The sequence below is a fragment of the Rousettus aegyptiacus genome, unplaced genomic scaffold (assembly GCF_014176215.1).
Source record: "Rousettus aegyptiacus isolate mRouAeg1 unplaced genomic scaffold, mRouAeg1.p scaffold_m13_p_5, whole genome shotgun sequence".
Lineage (NCBI taxonomy): Eukaryota > Metazoa > Chordata > Mammalia > Chiroptera > Pteropodidae > Rousettus > Rousettus aegyptiacus.
In genome coordinates this window covers 65,085,505-65,101,027 of record NW_023416308.1, presented here as the reverse complement: position 1 = coordinate 65,101,027, position 15,523 = coordinate 65,085,505, and the positions used below count along the sequence as shown (strand labels likewise).

At 35.2% G+C, this 15,523-nt stretch overlaps 1 protein-coding gene and 1 pseudogene across 6 annotated transcripts in view; one reads left to right on the top strand and one right to left on the bottom strand.

The window, feature by feature from the left end:
* Positions 1-15,523, bottom strand: part of GRM5 (glutamate metabotropic receptor 5) — a 402,927-nt gene that overhangs the window by 51,875 nt on the left and 335,529 nt on the right. The gene's annotated exons all lie outside the window — the stretch shown is intronic.
* LOC118603128 lies at positions 13,651-13,763 on the top strand (annotated as a pseudogene).

Below are 15,523 nucleotides of genomic sequence, written 5' to 3'. Positions count from 1 at the left end.
CTTATCTTTATATTATCAATACATACTCTGTGATAGGAGTTGTTCTAGCTTTTGAAAACAAAACTGTGAACAACTTGTTTCCTACCCTCGTAAAAAGTAATCAGGGGTGGGAGGCATCTAAAGAATTACAACTGTAATAAGAGCCATAAAGAAGTATAGCAAGAATCTTGACCCAGTCTATGGGAACAACAAAACTTTCCTTCAACAGGAAGTAGCAAATGAAAACGTTGGTTTGTCTGAGTTTTGGGATTGAATAGATTTGGCAACAAAGATTAATTGTAAAGAAAGAGCTAGGGAACATTGAAGGCAAAAAAGGAGACCACTCACTGTACAACAGTGTGATGATTGGTGTAAGATAAGGCTGGGAAGTAGGCAGGAGGAGTCTTTCAGGGCAGAGAGGCTTAGATTAATAAAAAGTCATTGGACAGATCTATGTAGAGTAGAGGAAATGACACAGTCAGATTGGTGTGTGTGTTTTATTCATTCCTTTGGTTGCTGTGTGGATTTTGCTGTGTGGGTGAGATAAAGATGTGGACAAATTTGAAAGTTATTTGAAGCAATACAGAATGTTTAAATGGATGTGGGGTATGTGAGAGGTAAAGTCATCAAGGATGACCAACATTGGGTCCATCTGCTCTGTCCTTGAATCTACTGTATAGAAAAGTAGGGATTTTCAGAGAATCATGGTTCCAATGTTATAGAAGAGAAGATTATGTTTAAAAAGGAAAAGGGAGGTATTAGAGGAAAACTGACCCCAAAGGTGAACAATTGGCCTGTATGGGAAGTGCCAGCACTCACCAAATCATTCTCTACTCATGGCTTGCAGGTTTTTTTTTTTTTTTTTTTGTCACTTGTTTACACAGCAGGAAAAAGTGACAAAATCTGGCATCATTTGAGTTACATGCCTTCTTTTTAAATTTCTTTGAGAGAGTGGTTCTCAAATTTGGCTGTGCACTAGAATCACCTAGAGATTTTTTTTTTTTTTTTAAATACGGTGGCCTGGGTCTCACTGACAGAGTTTCTGACTTACTTGGCCTGGGCATCAGGATTTTTAAAAAGGCACTCTTAAGTGCTTCTAAATGTGCAGCTAAAGGTGAGAACCATTGTTCCAGAAAGATCTTTTCTGTCAATTAAATTTTTAAATAGAATTGAAGTAGCTTTATGGAGTGAGTAAAAGTAATCTGGAGCACTGACATTTGAGGAATGTGACAGAGATTACTAATTACTTGCAAATATCTATTCTCCCCTTAATTCTCAGCAACTGATCTCCTATTACACTTTGGGTAGTAAAGGATGCAGCTCAAACACTACATTTTCCAGCAGCCTTTGCAGTCATATTTGCCATGTGAGTAGGTTTTAGCCAATAAGATGTAAGCAAAGAACTCCTTAAAGGAAAATGACTTATCTTGGAGAGACCCTTTTTGCCCTGCCCTGATTCTTCCTTCTGCTGCCTGGAATATAAACATGATGGCTAGAGGTCTAGCAGTTATCTTGGATTGCAAGGTAACTTTAAGGACAGAAAACATGTTCTGAGTTTTGGAAGTGAAAAACAGAGAGAGCTGGAATCCCTGTTTATCATGGAACCGTTGACTAGCTCTGGACTATGTATATTACATTTACCTTGCTTAAACTATCCTTTTTCCTGATATATGCAGCCAGACCAAATCCCAATTGATATAGATGTAAGGTTTTTCTATTAACTTCACGCATATTATGATCAAGGGTGTTGGAGTCAGTGAATTTGATATCAATGGTTACTAGGAGGTAAGGGGACTACAGTAAGTAATGACAGCAAAGAAGCATGCAGGTCTTGAAATATGTCTAAGAACAGCTGTGTTGTAAAAAGGAAAGGAAATATTCTTTCTTCTTTCCTGATTTCTGCCTTGCCAGTCTCTTTCTTCAAGACCTCAGGTTTCACCAAGTACCATTAGTATTACAGTTAAAATCATTATGGGTTTAATAGGATCTGTGAGTGAGCCAAGGATCCTCATACACTTTACAAAATTGTGTCTATGGGAAAATGTATTCTTATTTTGAAAATCTGTACATTTAATATTAAAATGAAGTGCTTTTAAGTTAAAAAGTCTATGGATAGCCCAGACTGAATATAAGACAGTTATTTTACATAACGTCATTAATTATAAATAAATACATATCCCATTGCTAATAAATATACCCATATCTCCATCTGGAATCACATATGCTGCTTATATGTTGGAATTCAACCTCTGAGACTTTAGTATACCATAGGGTTTAGGTTAATATTTACAAATTCATTCCTTGTAGAGACTATTTCACAACAGGGAAATAAGGATTAGTTATTCCTATTTTTATTCTTTATAAAAACAATTTATTAATAACACCGACATGAAAAGGAAATAGATTCTCTACTGTGATTAATTCTATAGGGGCTAGTTTCCACTGTTGCTCATAAGCTGCTAATATCCATAGGATCTCACTGAGAAAGGAATTGTGTTACACGGTACCTGAAGTAGGACTCCTTTAATTAGCTAAAGAGAATCAACTGAAAAAAAATATAAATATTTACTTTAAGGGTTTCCATTTTACTCTTTTTTTTTCTGCTGTTCTGCTAAATTTTAATTGCTTTTATCTAAATGCAATTAGCACCCAAATTGCTAAATGTTTTGCATATGATAACATTCATCACTATTTTTACGTCAGATATTTTCTTCAACTCATCATGTGTAACTCATTAACATCATGTGTGAAACCAAAGAAAATCCCATTAGATAAATGTGTTGGAAGAAATGTGCATAAAGCATGCCTCTAATGGGATCTGATTATTTTCACAAATTTATCAGCATTTATACATTCAAATGAATGTTTTTTTCTCTAATGTGAACCACTCAGGAGGCTTTATGTTTAGTTTAATGGTGCTACCATTGCACAAAATACTTTTGTAACTATTTTCTTGGAATAGCAAATTAGATTCTCCATAGAGTGCTATAATCACTGAATCTAATAATTAGATAAGATCTTAGAATTTCCAAAAGTGGATGTGCATCACAATCATTTGGAGAGCCCACAAAAATACGATTCAAAGGTCTAAACTCAGGAGATTTTGAATCACACATAAAGGGTGGAACAAAGGAATTTCATTTTGAATAAGGAAGCTCAGTGACTATATAACTAACTAGTTCTTGGTCCTTGGTTGGCAGGCAGCCCAGTCTTAGAGATTATCAGGTTGACTTCTCATTCAGTGTGTGAATGTCTTATATAATAATTCCAAGATGTGATCACCCTAACCCTATCTAAGACGTTCTCCATGAACTACATTGTCTCAAGGCCAGGACTAGTGGTAGGGGAAGATAGATTGGAAAGACAGGAAGTGAAGATGGCAGGTAGAGACTGGAGGTGAATGAACTGGTCAGAAAGGCTATTATTACAAGGAGACCAACAAGGGATGATAGGGCAAAAAGTAAGTCACTCTACTGAAGAAAACATTCATGCCAAAGACATTTTAGACTTAGAATTGAAATAATTATGAGGTAGACAGAAGAATCAGGAAAGGGGCTTCTAACCATATTGATGGGGATGCTGTTAACTAAGATAAGGGATGTAGGGAGAAAAGGGTCACATATCATGGGAATGATATCTAGTTTCAGTTTGGAAGTGTTGTGTTTGAAATGTCTATCACCTACTGAGAAGATGAAGTAGAAGCTTAGAGGAGAAGTCATGGTGGAAGTTATAGCTTTAGGAATCATTCGTTCAAAGGATGAAATGAGAGAAAAGGAAATGAATACAATCAATGAGCAAATTCACTGATGTAGATGAAAGCAGAGCCTAGAGGTCTAGTGTAACATCAACTTAAAGGAATGACAGAGGAAGAGGGTATGTCAGGGAAGACGTAAGATAGATCAGCTAGAAGGAAGGATGTCAAAGAAAAGTGGTTAATTGGATGGTCTAGCATACCCTCCTCTAATAATATCACTTTAATTTTTATTTGTTAAAAATCCTTACTTAAAGAACTTACACAAAATTTTGAGCTTCAGGTTTGCAGATCTCTCTCCTGGTAGTATGTCATTCTCTTATATTCTACCTCCCCCTGCTACTATAATTAGATCCATTTATGTAGAACAAGGGGTGGTAACCTTCCATTGCCATATTCCTATCATAGAATGCTTTCTACCAAATCTCACAATCTTGTGATAATGCTAACCCTATTATAATATAAATTTAAATTCTCATTAAGTACTACCCCTGCTATTTGCATTGGTTTACAAACATCTAAATGGCCTGTGAGTCTTCCTAATTCTCTTCTCTATTTTCTTCTGTAAATTTCTGGACATTTTCTCCATTTAACGGTTTTCTTTTATATCATTATTTCATTCTTAGTGTAATGGTAAATTACTGCATACTGGAAGGGCATGTAGAAGTTAACTAAAAATCTACAGTACACACACACACACACACACACATACATGTATATATTACAGTTTCATTACAAATTTAATCAGTTTAGCATTTGTTATCATATTCGAAAGAATCTTGATCATGTTAGTGAAGTTGCCTCCTAGCAAGCATATTAGAGTTCCTCAGAAAATGCACATCATTACATAGCTTTCCAGAAATGCTGATGAGCCATAGATTAGAAAGCCATGGGCTGTCTTCTGATAACATTTAGGTAGCTATCCACTTCTCACTATTGTTCCCTTTCATTCTTGATTCATATTCTACAGTTCTCTAGCATAATCCATCCTTTCAAAACTTGAAGTTAAATATATATTGAAAATACAATGTCTTTTTGAAAGGGAAAGTGAGCTGCCAAAACTCTATTATCCACATTAATCTTGTGATTATACCAATGTGCTTCTGATACATCTAATGGCAGAATGGATGGTCCACTGATTATCCGGACACCTAAAAATGATATGACTGCTCGGCAGTAACTGATAATCATGCTTACTGTTTGAGTATTATTCTTACAGGGTTAATATGACTATAGTTAATAGTCTTAGACTGTTGTGTTTTCAAACCCTGTTCTAGTGTCTGTTCAGGCAGAGGAACTTGAAGTCAAAGATTCTGGGACAGATGTCTAATATTCGGTGAGTCAGCTCAGGCAGGAACTCCTCAACAAACTCCATTATTCCTGGTATATTTTTGGAGGAAAGGAAGTTACTGTTGAGAATCTCTGAGAATTGAATGCACGTGTTCTTAGCTGCTGATTAGGCATTTCAGGTATACAAAACAGATCTGGGACTGTTGTGGTACTATTCTTGGATACATGAGCAATAGTTCTGCTCAGAGTACAAGATGTCAACTGGTGACTAACAACATCATGCTTACTTTTAACCTATTCCATCAATAGGCCACTTGAATGCCTTCCTGCTTCTCTTTACCCTCGATATGGATCTCTCAGATTTTAGTCTGAGATATCAGAGGAATGTAGACTCAGAATTCTTTTACTGCCTTGTCCATTTCTCTGATCCTTTAATATTTTCTACTCATTTAACTTAAACTGAATTTTTCATCACTTCCATAGTTCAGAAGAATTGGAAGTGGTATGTGTGTGTTTATTATATTTAGGTGTCTTATTTTTCTTTGTAGCATTTAATTATAATCGTGTGTGTGTGTGTGTGTGTTTGAGAGCAAGATAGTGTACTGTTAAGGTCTTCCCTCCCTGCTTGACTCTAAGCACCTTGATGTTAAGGACTTTGTCCCTTTTGCTCACAAATGGACCCCCAGTACTGGACACAGTATCTCATTCATATGGTTAGCAGAGCAATTTATGAATTAATATATTTACTATATAAGCAGAGTATATAATTTTCATCTGTTGTATGGATCAAGACATTCTGAAACCTTTTTGTTGCCTTCAAGAAGTCCCATGTTACAGAATGGTTATATACTATTATAGGCAGAAGGCTAAATTAGTGCATTACATTCAAATTTTAGCTAAGATTAGGTAAGCATGAGAAGGCAAAACTAAGTAACCACCTAAAAGGCTTACTTCTGTCTAGGGGTGTGAAATGTTCCACATTAGAAATGTTCCTGGAACTGACTACACAATGATAAATATTTTATAATTGACTGATTAATCTAATTCTGAGTAATTTACTGAATCTGGGAAGTATGGGTAGAGGAAATAGGAAGGCAGTTAACAGAAGTTTTTTTTTTTTTTTTTTTTTAACAAGTACCATCTAACTATAAAGTTCAGGGTCACTGTTCCCAAGAAAGCGGTTAACTTTTTACCTTAGGCCAAAAAAAAAAAAAAAAAAAAAAAAGCCCCAAGTCCTCTGCAGGGAAGATATATTGTAGAATTGATTGATTTTTACCATTACAATAGCATGAAAACATACCATAATAATTCCCTCAAAAAAGATTTAGTCTCTATCCAAATGTTAGGTAAGTTTTATTGGAAACTACCTCACCTTATTTCTGTTTATGCCAGCATTTTATAAAAGGAGTAAGCTAACATTTATTGAGTATCTCTTATATGTCATGTACTATTTAGGTAATCTTCATAATAGACAAGTGAGGTAGGAATTATTAACTCTATTTTACAGAGGGGCAATATCAAGTTTAATATGCTAACATCTTAGGGCTGAGATTAAAACCCTGTGGTATTTTTTATTGCTTGGTGAACTGACTGAATGATTTATGCTACATGGTCCTGAGGCTACTGAGTAGGAAAGAGAATCATGAGTAATTAACATCTGCTGTGGGCAAGGCAGGGCTAGTGGTAGTATAAATATTTGATATTTGTTATCCAGACATAAGTCTATGTTCCCTTCTGAGAAATCTCATTGGTTCAAACTCTTTAGCAAGGTTCTCCTCCTGGCTTATATGTTCTGAGGGTTGCTGGTCAGTAACACTGATTGGTAAATTGTTGGGTTTGTGTCCCTGAAGTTTTCTAGTGTAGAAATTTTTCTGAATGGGCACCAAATATCCACAACACAAGAAAACAAGGGTTAACTGTGGTGCATTCCTGACACTGCCACAGAGGGGACTCACAGCCATCCATTTATCACTGGACCCAGACTATTTTATGCTATTCAAAGCTTACTCTGTATTTTTGTTTTAGATTCCCTAAATAAAATTCCCTCAGAGAGTTTAGCCAATTCACAGCTTTATCTTTTTTACTTAGTTTTTATTTTTGTTTTTTTTTATTGGTTACATTTTATTGGGGGATTTGAAAGTGTATGCAAGATTTATTTCATAATTAAGGCATAAAGAATGATTTACTATCACAGCAGAATGCTAAGGGGAAGGATTATCACACATGCATATTATAGGTAAGAGCTTTGAAAATGATCTCTTCTAGCCATGGCGCAGATAAACAAGAGAGGAGAGACTGTGAATTTAAATAGTGTGCTGACTGGAATTCTCTGCTTCGTTTTATCTTTCCCCTGTCCCTTTTCACTAGCTAACTCCTTAGTCTTTCATTTTCCAGATCCTCTTTGAGAATGGTTTTCCTGATTCCCTGAGGCTGAACGACAGGTTCCTCCCATGTGGTCACACAGCTCCCTGAGTTTGTGCCTATCAGAGCGCTTGCACATTTTTTCCCGTGTGTGTGTGGGTGTGTGTGTGTGCGCGCGCATGCGTGCATGTGCGCGCGCATAATAGTACAACTGTTATGTTCACAATGAGCTTGCTTATTTGGTTCACATGGTGGATTGTGAGCATTCTGAGAGCTGGAGACTGTTTCTTTGCTTTTTGCTGTTTTTTAGTGCCAAGCACAGTACCAGCACACAACAGGCAGTTAAATGGGTTCAATGAATGAACTATTTCTTTAATAGGACAATCGAGGCACCGGGAGACATGCACTTCATTTGCAGCTTGCACACAAATATTTCCTGTGAATATGAGACTTTTGCTTTATTTATTTGTGGCTCAATTTTTCTATACATAGATGGAAATGATACAGAATTATCTCCCTATATTGAGGGCTTTAATCTGGAAAAATGCTTTTAGAAAAATGAACATGTGAAAAATTAAAGACTGATTACCTGATAGTGAAGCAATTTCTCAGGACTAAGTCTCTAAAATGTTCAAAACTATTTTTGTATTTTACTTGAATAAAACAATTAAGCCATCACTCATAATATGAGCTACAGTGAGTGTTTTACAATTAATTTCTATTTATTTCTATTAATTTCTTGGCTTGCCAGAATCTATCTTATCAAGGTCCATTTCCCGTGGTTTTCGTCAGACTTTATAAATTTTTTTTTTTTTTTTACAAATAACTGCGTACTAAAAAGTATTTTCTGTGAACATGCAAATGTTCAACAGCCTTTCTGATTTTATGACTCAGTTTCGTGGCCACCTTCTAGGCCTCACAGTATTCCTTCTCTATTCCCATAGACCCTGTCACAAAGTCTTGATTCTTTTTTTTCCTTTTGAGCCATACCAGGACTATTCTAAGGCCTCAATTTAAATTACCTTTGCTAAGGTTGGTTTCAAAAATCACATGCATACTTTGCCCTGGATTTTACCTCTCATTTCTCTTCCTAAGTCTACTAGTTCCTGAATTTTAAGTATCATTATATTGTAGGTATTCCTCAATTGAGCTACTGGTATATATTTAAGTAACTAAAAATGATCATGTTTATTATAAAAAGAAAATATGAAAACAAACCCCACATATATTTAAAAAAAGTATACAAGGGGTAAGATCAATACCTCATCCTACTCATTAAAGGTATTGAAAATTATTCACCTACTACAACTAGAGCATGACACTTCTTAGTTCAGTGCACATTATTGAGCACCTACTCCATTCAAGGCATGGGCCCTGCTTCATGGTGATACAAAGGCAATAGTTTATTCCTTTAAAATAGTGTATTGGTCAAATATGCAGGCTCTGTGACTGCTAGGCACTGTGGCGAGCCCTGTACACTCATTGACTTCTTCAATATCCACAATATTCTCTGAGGTAGGCACCATTATTTCATGCTTTTTCAGTTAAGGTAACTGAAGAATATTTTAAGTGAAAGGAACCATAAGAGAAGTACAGACATGGGGTGGAAGGAAGAAGCAATGTAAAGGAAATAGCAAAAATGCAGAAATCAGAGGAATGATACCTTTACAGCATAGTAATATAGTGTTGTAAGAGAATCATAACATCTCCAGGAATTACTGCTGAGAATTCAGATAGGAAATCAATTAAGGCTTTAGGAGGGAAGATAATAATACCTCCCTGCCTACATCTCAAGGATTAGTGTAAGGAGTATGTAAAGTAACGTGTGACTTGAACAGTGGTAGAATAATTATGATGTGATAAAAAGAGCAAAGAGAGAAGTGCATACACAAAACAGTAGTGACTCAACATCTGCTAAAGTGCCTACATCTTTTATGAGATTGTCCAATGTTCTTCTGGGGAAAAGCCAGGCCTATTTTATCTTTTTAGCTTATTTATACACACACAGCCTCAAGTAAATGGTATTATATTATGTTAAATTGTTTGAAGTACAAGGAGGCACATATGCTCTCTGAATTTTTCACTCACCTTAATGTGATTTTTAAGAGGTGGCAAGATAGGAGACATTTATCCGTTTCATATTACTCATATAATATACCAATGCTTTATGGAGCATTTCCCAAGTGGGTTAGAGAACGTAGAAATAGGCACTGTTTAGAATGTTTTATGCTCTCGGGGAGAAATATGATCATTTATTTTGAGTAAGGTATATTTATCAGAAACAAGTCAATGAAACCACATTATTTTCTTAGTCTGGTTATATCAGAGTGGTTTTTGACCACAATGACATTGTTTTTAGCTACACCACAAATTTATCACTGTGAAGAACACAATGTACATTTTTCATTGCGTAATTTCTGGCAAGAAGAAAACCGGTTTTGAAAAGTTTCATCAAAAGAGAGCCTTTAATAATTATTTTTTTGCAGAGCAAATAGTGTTACATTTTAAATATACTATCTTTTTGACTCATCTGGTGGGATAAACAAATTTGTAAGTTAATGAGAATCAAGAAATTTAAAGAGTTAGAAGGCATTTTACAATTTTTCAATGTATGAGCTCTGGCATTTCATTAAAAATTCATTTTTCTTTTCAGCATTAACTGAAACAACTTAGTCAAGCTCATTGTTTATAAAGGATCACTGCATAAATTTCTTCACAGTATTTTAAATATACTTTTAGAAAGAATCCAGTGATTTCCATATTACCTGTAGCATTGTATCAAGGAAAAAGCTAAGTTTTACAGAAAGACTTTTATAGTAAAGTTTGAGCCTAATTTCTGCTATTTACTCTGTGAACACAGCATAGATATTTTACATTTTTATCATCAGTTTTCTGTTAAATGGAGATAATGATTCCAAACTTTAGGGGCATAAGGAGGATTAGCTGGCAGAATACAAAATTCCTGTTAAAATGGGTGATAGGCATTCAATACATGGGGATTTGTTTCCTTTCTTTCATTCTATAATGTTTTCGTCAGCAAATATTTATTGTCTACTGTGATCTAGAAGAGCGGTCCCCAACTTTTTTGGCACCAGGGACCGGTGCTCCTATGAGAATCTAATGCCTGATGATCTGAGGTGGAGCTGAGGCAGTGATGCTGGTGCTGGGGAGCAACTGCAAATACAGATGAAGCTTCACTCACTGGCCTGCTGCTCACCTCCTGCTATGCGGCCTAGTTCCTAATAAGCCATGATCTGGTATCATAGGTCCATGCCCAGGGGTTGGGGACCTCTGTTCTAGGAGTTTGATATTCCTCAGTGAACAAAATATGCAAAACAAACAAACAAACCCTACCCTTTAGCTTATATTCCAACTTGGAGGAAGACTGACAAAGTATGATCGGTAAAAATAAATTAATACATAAATAATAGAATACATGTTTATATATTAAATGGAGAAAATAAGAAATAGAGTAGGGTAAGGGGGCACAATTTGTTATATTAAACAATTTGGTCAGTGAAAACATTTGAGCAAGGACTTGAAGAAGGGAAGGATAAGAGCCCTGTGCTGTGGTTCCTCGGGGTGGAGCATTTCTGGCAGAGAACAGCTAGGGTGCAGACCAGAGGATAAGAGACTCCCAGATGTTTTAAAAGAAGAAAGAAAGAACAAAAGGACCAATGTGTTGGGGTAAGAGGGAGACGAAGTAAAGGGGAAAGTAGTTCAGAGATATAATAAGGGGCCAGATAATGGAGAACATGAATTTGTAAGGACTTTGACTTTGAATGAAATAGGAAATCATTGTTGGTTCTTAGACAGTGGAGTGATATGATCTGGCTTACTTTTTTAAAAAGGTATCCCTGTCTGGAATCTTGAGAAATGGTTATAATTAGGGACAAGGGTAGAATCAGAAAGACACGTTAGGAGATTATTTTAGCAGTAAAGATGCTTAATGATGATGACCAGGGATCTTACAGTGGAGGTAGTGATAGAATTATGTATTTGTAGAAAAGTTATTGGGGTGTTGTTGTTGTTGTTGTTGTTTTAACTAATTGACTAAGGATATGAGAGAAGTCAAAAGATGACTTCAAAGTTATTGGCCTGAACTAGTGAAAAAATGGGTTTGCCATCATGTGACATATAGAATGCAAAAGACAGAGCAGACTGGAAATCAAAAAGGTGAAGACCTGGATTTCTGCTTTGGAAATGTAGGCTTTGAGTTATCTATTAGATGTTCAAATAAAGATGTCAAGTAGGCAGTTGAATATTTAAGTCTGATTAGGTGAGGAGTCTAGGCTATGTATTTAAATTCAGAAAATTTTAGCGTAGATATTATCTAATAATATGAGACTAGATAAGATCTCCAATGAAGCAAATGTAGATAGAAAAGAGGATTGAGCCAGCGCTATGTCCAAAACTCTATTTTTAGTTTTATTTCAAATAGTACCCAACAAATAGTTGAATATAAATGTAAAACTGTTGGAGGCAATACATGCTAGATCCCTTCTGGGAAGGTTAAAAATATATTTTTTTCCCTTGTTTGTAAGAAAAAATATCAAAAGTGGGTAATGAAGTCATGAAACCAGAAAACCATTTTTTAAAAAAAATCAGGGAGAGTGATAAAAGAAAAAAATAAAAAGATGGTTGGTGCCTTTTAGTATTGTTCTGGCTCCTGAGTACCTTTATGGACTTTCCAGATTACCATTAACCTTATGTAATCCATTCATTTAAAATCAGAAATCCTAGAAAGATAATCTAAGTAAAGTTAAAAGAGATGTTTATAATAGTAAGTTTAGTTCAACAAATACAATTTTATCACCTACACTGTGCCATTCACTGGAATAGACAGTCATTAACTTAAAGGATGCTACTTTTAAATATGGAAGGCATTCAATAGAGAGAGTTTGGAACTTTTCCCACATTTTCTCTTTTGTTTATTCTTAAATCTATCCATCTCTATACATTTCTCTCTGTATTCATTTCACATCAATTATTTTAAAAATAATTTAATCAAGCTGTTAAGAGGTACTAAACTATTTGTATGCTATTTAATCTCCCCAATAAATTCATGAATTAGTTGCTACTGTTCCCTCCATTTTATGGAAGAAGAAGTTGAAGTTCAGAGAAGAAAATTTGCTTAAAGTCACACAATGAGTCATTGGTGGAATGTGGATTTCAACATGGGTATGTCTGACTCCAGATTTTGTTGATTTAAACCACTATGCCATTAGAAGATAACAAAAATGAATTGTTAGAGACACACACTACATTTGTCATAAGTTCACCTTTCTCAGATTGTATTGGTGAGTGTTTATGTAGCAAACTTAACAAGAGAATTCTAGGAATTGCTTAGGGACCTGGGAATTTTATCCTAAGACTTTCTTTTATAACTGATCACCATTATGATGTTTGTTCTTTAAAGAAGGATAGTTCCCATAACATAGACTTGGATGGAAAGGCGAATGCGAAATAGTGACTCTCTTACCTCTAAAATAGGTAAAAAATACATATGCCTTAGACAGGACATATTGCTTTATCCTTAGAGTCTTTTCTTTCTGCTTGACAATTTCTCTCCCTTTTACCTGATTAACTTCTCATTTTCATATGCATTGATTTCATTTCCTCTCAAGATACCAGTGAACTTCCAAGACCTGCTTAGTATTCTCTCCTCAGCATTCCCACTATAAGCAATGCCTACCTTCATCCTAGCACTTTCCTTCCTTCTTCATTCTTTCCTTTTGTTTGCTTGTTTGTTCCTTCATTCTTTCCCTAACTTTCTCTTCTCTCTGTTATTCTTTCATTAGACAAACATTAAATTGATTTTTACTGTATGCCAGGCATATTTAATATATTGAAATTGCCTCTTTATTTGTATTTGTACTTCTACCCTTTGTGTCGCCATTGCACTTGGCATATGGTTTAATTATTGGATGTGTCATTTGTTATACACTTACTACAATAAATTTAAGTTAGAATTCTTCTACTATGACATTTGATTCCACATAAATGGGAGGTCGGACACCTTTCTTTTACATCTCTGTCAATAGAACCTAGCACAGTGTTGAAAACCATGTAGAAACTTGATAAGAGAACTTTTTCTGAATGAATAAATGAATGACAGGCTAACCAGCTGCATAGCATATTTTCCTATTCAGAATATTACCTAACCTAGAAACCAAGAAATTAGAGTTACAATTCTGAAAACCTATTCCATTTTTAACATTAACGGGAACTATTTATTGCAATTATATTAATAAAAATAACCATATTTTGTCAACAGCCATGCCACCCTGAACAAGCCCGATCCCATCTGATCTTAGAAGCTAAGCAGGGTTAGGCCTGATTAGTACTTAAGGCCACCTAGGAAGACCAGGTGCTGTAGGCGTAAAAAATAAAAAAATAAAAAATAAGGGATTGTAAGCGGACGAGGTCTTGCAATCTGTGAGGTTGCCTTGCCTAAATACACAGACACACACACACACACACACACACACACACACACACATGCATACACATACATACATACATACATACATATAAAATCTTCGTATTTCTTATCTAAACTCCCCTGAACAATCAGAGACACACAATATTTAACAATGGCAAGGATTTTTTCACCCCTTTCCTTGTCCAAATTGAATTGTAATAACCAAATAGGTAGCTCAATTTTAAGTACATCTGAAATGAAACATATCAGAGCAACCTGGCAATAAGTAACACGTGGCAGGCTTGAAAGCTGATTTTTTTTCTTTCTATAATTTCTTAAAAATATGGAGCTTCAACCTTGATTGGGAAGAAAGGCAGAAAGCATAAAATAGGGCCTCACAGTACTGGGCTTGATTTTCCGCTAGTTTTGTGATCTTGAGCAACATACAGAATCGTCCTGGCTATAAATTAATTCAACTGTAAAATAATAATATTTATTTCATAGGATTTAAAAGGATAATGCTTAAGATAGTTATCATTATTGATAATGAAAATGTTTGTATTTAATGTTCTTATTTGTTAAAAGGTAAAAAAAAAAACAAAAAAAAACAACAAAAACAAAAACAAACAAGAAAAGTGGGACGACTGAGGGACACAAATTAATCATTTGTAAGAAATGAGTAGAGTAGCTGAGTAGCTCAAATGCTGGAGTTCTAAAACTTGTCAGTGGTTACACCCCCTTGGAGCTCATCCTCCACTCCCTCCCAGATTCCCACCAACTCCCCTTTGTTTTACTCTGTTCACTTTTTTCCCTTTAAGAAGAGATACAAAGGTTCCAACCTCTAAAGCAATTAAGTAACTCAGGGAACCAAAGGAACTTCCAAGAGACTGTTTCTATTGACATTAAAATGTTGATAGGCCTTCCTTCCATTATACAGCTTTGCACTTAAAGAAATCATTCTAACTTCTGTTATAAGCTTTCCACAGTTACTTTTTCTAATACTAAAATTGTTTATTAGATTTCTTTAAATTTAAGCATAGTTGGTATATAAGCTTATATCGGTTATATTAGTTTCAGGTGTACAGTTTAGTGATTCAACATTTTTTGCACCTTGCAATGCGATCACCACACTAATTCTAGTAATCATCTGTCACCATACAAACTTATCACAGTATCATTTACCAAAGTCCACTGAGTTACTTTTTGAAGGCCATTGTTTTTGCTTTTTCATTTTGCTTTGGGTTTCTTGAAAGGTTGCCAGAGTTGGCAAATCCACCTGGAAGTGTTTCCATGCCTTTGGCTTTGGACTGGGAAGCTAAGGATCTGCTGCTTATATGTCATCCTAAATTCTTTGAGAGAAAACAAATCAAAGATTCTTTCTAGGACAATTTTTCCTTTATCTAGTGAGGAACGGTGTGCAATGAAAAAACTGTCTTAGCAGAAGCTTTAGAGAATTCTCTGAGTGCCTAGCCCAGACTGTTTCCTCCCGCTATTTTTATCAACTTCTTCTCACAGATCAGACCACATTGTAGTTACCTTCTTCTCAGGGAAACAATTACTGATTTTATTTGCCTGTCTGATCTTTTTATTACTGTCTATTCCTACTGCATCATTATAGTCCAAACCACTAATAGATTTACACACTGAGATTTGCAAAATTTCCTTACTATTGTTTCCTCTTATCTTCCTTTTTACAATACTCAATTTAAACTTTATTG